This window comes from Eucyclogobius newberryi, unplaced genomic scaffold, assembly GCF_026437365.1.
Source record: "Eucyclogobius newberryi isolate DKJ021-1_F unplaced genomic scaffold, fEucNew1.0.hap1 SCAF_11, whole genome shotgun sequence".
NCBI lineage: Eukaryota > Metazoa > Chordata > Actinopteri > Gobiiformes > Gobiidae > Eucyclogobius > Eucyclogobius newberryi.
Genome location: NW_027315735.1, coordinates 11,666,418 through 11,671,417, shown reverse-complemented (window position 1 = coordinate 11,671,417; position 5,000 = coordinate 11,666,418). Strand labels below are relative to the sequence as shown.

The following is a 5,000-nucleotide window of genomic DNA, read 5'->3' as shown; positions in this document are numbered from 1 at the left end:
GGCTTTTGATTTCTTTCGATCGATCGATCGATCTTTGCAAAGTAAATAAGTATTCAACTGCGGACTCTTGGTTGACATTGCCATCCCTCTGAACTTTAGAAGCATGCGCTTTGGCCTCAAAACTCCTCCTACTTTTGGCGGCAGGAAAAAAAGGCTACAACCCATACACACGCACAAGAAAAGGTTCCGATGGCGCTGTGTTACGTTATAGAAGAAACGCTCAAATAAGCTCTATTTTCAGAATCAAAAAGGTTTTCTGGCAATTGTCAGTGAACAAAATTCCCAAACTACAAGCGTACTTGGGTGGTAAGGTGCAGCATAGCATTTTAGCCTAAGTCCAAGATGTTTATAACACATGAGATTATTCAGCAACGCCTTGACAGGGATGACTAATGAGGCCAAAGAGTTCTTTTGGGGTCTCCCCACGTAGATTTAAATCCTGAGAGTAATGGCTTCTTCTGCTCAAGTGTGTGATGGGATTTTGTTTACTTTGCCAGTGCCCCATTTTTAAGCCTATGGCTTTTGATTTCTTTCGATCGATCGATCGATCGTTGCAAAGTAAATAAGTATTCAACTGCGGACTCTTGGTTGACATTGCCATCCCTCTGAACTTTAGAAGCATGCGCTTTGGCCTCAAAACTCCTCCTACTTTTGGCGGCAGGAAAAAAAGGCTTCAACCCATACACACGCACAAGAAAAGGTTCCGATGGCGCTGTGTTACGTTATAGAAGAAACGCTCAAATAAGCTCTATTTTCAGAATCAAAAAGGTTTTCTGGCAATTGTCAGTGAACAAAATTCCCAAACTACAAGCGTACTTGGGTGGTAAGGAGCAGCATAGCATTTTAGCCTAAGTCCAAGATGTTTATAACACATGAGATTATTCAGCAACGCCTTGACAGGGATGACTAATGAGGCCAAAGAGTTCTTTTGGGGTCTCCCCACGTAGATTTAAATCCTGAGAGTAATGGCTTCTTCTGCTCAAGTGTGTGATGGGATTTTGTTTACTTTGCCAGTGCCCCATTTTTAAGCCTATGGCTTTTGATTTCTTTCGATCGATCGATCGATCTTTGCAAAGTAAATAAGTATTCAACTGCGGACTCTTGGTTGACATTGCCATCCCTCTGAACTTTAGAAGCATGCGCTTTGGCCTCAAAACTCCTCCTACTTTTGGCGGCAGGAAAAAAAGGCTACAACCCATACACACGCACAAGAAAAGGTTCCGATGGCGCTGTGTTACGTTATAGAAGAAACGCTCAAATAAGCTCTATTTTCAGAATCAAAAAGGTTTTCTGGCAATTGTCAGTGAACAAAATTCCCAAACTACAAGCGTACTTGGGTGGTAAGGTGCAGCATAGCATTTTAGCCTAAGTCCAAGATGTTTATAACACATGAGATTATTCAGCAACGCCTTGACAGGGATGACTAATGAGGCCAAAGAGTTCTTTTGGGGTCTCCCCACGTAGATTTAAATCCTGAGAGTAATGGCTTCTTCTGCTCAAGTGTGTGATGGGATTTTGTTTACTTTGCCAGTGCCCCATTTTTAAGCCTATGGCTTTTGATTTCCTTCGATCGATCGATCGATCGATCTTTGCAAAGTAAATAAGTATTCAACTGGGGACTCTTGATTGACATTGCCATCCCTCTGAACTTCAGAAGCATGCGCTTTGGCCTCAAAACTCCTCCTACTTTTGGCGGCAGGAAAAAAAGGCTACAACCCATACACACGCACAAGAAAAGGTTCCGATGGCGCTGTGTTACGTTATAGAAGAAACGCTCAAATAAGCTCTATTTTCAGAATCAAAAAGGTTTTCTGGCAATTGTCAGTGAACAAAATTCCCAAACTACAAGCGTACTTGGGTGGTAAGGAGCAGCATAGCATTTTAGCCTAAGTCCAAGATGTTTATAACACATGAGATTATTCAGCAACGCCTTGACAGGGATGACTAATGAGGCCAAAGAGTTCTTTTGGGGTCTCCCCACGTAGATTTAAATCCTGAGAGTAATGGCTTCTTCTGCTCAAGTGTGTGATGGGATTTTGTTTACTTTGCCAGTGCCCCATTTTTAAGCCTATGGCTTTTGATTTCTTTCGATCGATCGATCGATCTTTGCAAAGTAAATAAGTATTCAACTGCGGACTCTTGGTTGACATTGCCATCCCTCTGAACTTTAGAAGCATGCGCTTTGGCCTCAAAACTCCTCCTACTTTTGGCGGCAGGAAAAAAAGGCTACAACCCATACACACGCACAAGAAAAGGTTCCCGTAAGCAGCTAATGAGTTGTTGTGGCCGAGTGGTTAATGCGATGGACTAGAAATCCATTGGGAATTTCCCGTGCAGGTTCGAATCCTGCCAACAACGTGGTTCATGTTGTTCCCGTACGGGCCCCTGCTGGCAGGCCATTTGGCGGAAGTAAAGAATCCCTGGTTGGCTTTTGACCAGGGCCAGATTTAGAATATGTATTTTATGAAAGCTAAACTCAAACGGAAGCGCTGCTGACAGACATCACACAGCCCTGCTCTTGACGTTCGGCATGCGAACTGGCAGCGGTGGGATTTAAACTCACGTCTTCGAAGAGACTGGAACCTAAATCCAGCGCCTTAGACCACTCGGCCACCCTACCTGTTGCTCAGTTGGACAAGAAATGCGACCAGCGAAACCGTGCAAAAAAAGGCGTTTCTATGATAGTAATTATCTTCAAACCATGTTCCGTGTGCATGGAACTTTAGATATCAATTACAGGCGCCGATTTGCGACACGGCACTGCGAAAGCATGTGTCCTTGGGATGGTGGTATAGTGGTAAGCATAGCTGCCTTCCAAGCAGTTGACCCGGGTTCGATTCCCGGCCATCGCATGTTGTACTTTTGAGTTATACATGTGTATATGCAGTTTCATTCACAACTAAAGCTCTCAGAGGGCAATGGCCAAACTGTCAAACAGTTGAGTATTAGAGCATTTGAACTAATCCTCTTGGCAGATCGCATGATTGCGGAGTGACAGGTATGAAACAGCCCCATAACATGAATGAGTGAATGCTGTTCACCCACTATAACAAGAATCAACAAAGTACATGACGCTGACGTGAAGTTGAACACGCAACTTTCTGATCTGGAGTCAGACGCGCTACCGTTGCGCCACAGAGGCAGCCCGAGTGGTCCGGTCCGATGGCGCTGTGTTACGTTATAGAAGAAACGCTCAAATAAGCTCTATTTTCAGAATCAAAAAGGTTTTCTGGCAATTGTCAGTGAACAAAATTCCCAAACTACAAGCGTACTTGGGTGGTAAGGTGCAGCATAGCATTTTAGCCTAAGTCCAAGATGTTTATAACACATGAGATTATTCAGCAACGCCTTGACAGGGATGACTAATGAGGCCAAAGAGTTCTTTTGGGGTCTCCCCACGTAGATTTAAATCCTGAGAGTAATGGCTTCTTCTGCTCAAGTGTGTGATGGGATTTTGTTTACTTTGCCAGTGCCCCATTTTTAAGCCTATGGCTTTTGATTTCTTTCGATCGATCGATCGATCTTTGCAAAGTAAATAAGTATTCAACTGCGGACTCTTGGTTGACATTGCCATCCCTCTGAACTTTAGAAGCATGCGCTTTGGCCTCAAAACTCCTCCTACTTTTGGCGGCAGGAAAAAAAGGCTACAACCCATACACACGCACAAGAAAAGGTTCCGATGGCGCTGTGTTACGTTATGGAAGAAACGCTCAAATAAGCTCTATTTTCAGAATCAAAAAGGTTTTCTGGCAATTGTCAGTGAACAAAATTCCCAAACTACAAGCGTACTTGGGTGGTAAGGTGCAGCATAGCATTTTAGCCTAAGTCCAAGATGTTTATAACACATGAGATTATTCAGCAACGCCTTGACAGGGATGACTAATGAGGCCAAAGAGTTCTTTTGGGGTCTCCCCACGTAGATTTAAATCCTGAGAGTAATGGCTTCTTCTGCTCAAGTGTGTGATGGGATTTTGTTTACTTTGCCAGTGCCCCATTTTTAAGCCTATGGCTTTTGATTTCTTTCGATCGATCGATCGATCTTTGCAAAGTAAATAAGTATTCAACTGCGGACTCTTGGTTGACATTGCCATCCCTCTGAACTTTAGAAGCATGCGCTTTGGCCTCAAAACTCCTCCTACTTTTGGCGGCAGGAAAAAAAGGCTACAACCCATACACACGCACAAGAAAAGGTTCCGATGGCGCTGTGTTACGTTATAGAAGAAACGCTCAAATAAGCTCTATTTTCAGAATCAAAAAGGTTTTCTGGCAATTGTCAGTGAACAAAATTCCCAAACTACAAGCGTACTTGGGTGGTAAGGTGCAGCATAGCATTTTAGCCTAAGTCCAAGATGTTTATAACACATGAGATTATTCAGCAACGCCTTGACAGGGATGACTAATGAGGCCAAAGAGTTCTTTTGGGGTCTCCCCACGTAGATTTAAATCCTGAGAGTAATGGCTTCTTCTGCTCAAGTGTGTGATGGGATTTTGTTTACTTTGCCAGTGCCCCATTTTTAAGCCTATGGCTTTTGATTTCTTTCGATCGATCGATCGATCTTTGCAAAGTAAATAAGTATTCAACTGCGGACTCTTGGTTGACATTGCCATCCCTCTGAACTTTAGAAGCATGCGCTTTGGCCTCAAAACTCCTCCTACTTTTGGCGGCAGGAAAAAAAGTCTACAACCCATACACACGCACAAGAAAAGGTTCCGATGGCGCTGTGTTACGTTATAGAAGAAACGCTCAAATAAGCTCTATTTTCAGAATCAAAAAGGTTTTCTGGCAATTGTCAGTGAACAAAATTCCCAAACTACAAGCGTACTTGGGTGGTAAGGTGCAGCATAGCATTTTAGCCTAAGTCCAAGATGTTTATAACACATGAGATTATTCAGCAACGCCTTGACAGGGATGACTAATGAGGCCAAAGAGTTCTTTTGGGGTCTCCCCACGTAGATTTAAATCCTGAGAGTAATGGCTTCTTCTGCTCAAGTGTGTGATG

General features: G+C 43.4%; 2 non-coding genes across 2 annotated transcripts; both read left to right on the top strand.

Annotated features, from left to right (window-relative positions):
• Positions 1–2,276: 2,276 nt before the first annotated feature.
• On the top strand, positions 2,277–2,358 carry trnas-aga (transfer RNA serine (anticodon AGA)). Its single transcript has one exon. It is a non-coding gene; the product is annotated as a tRNA-Ser (tRNA).
• A 422-nt stretch (positions 2,359–2,780) lies between these two features.
• Positions 2,781–2,852, top strand: trnag-ucc (transfer RNA glycine (anticodon UCC)). Its single transcript has one exon. It is a non-coding gene; the product is annotated as a tRNA-Gly (tRNA).
• Positions 2,853–5,000: the final 2,148 nt, after the last annotated feature.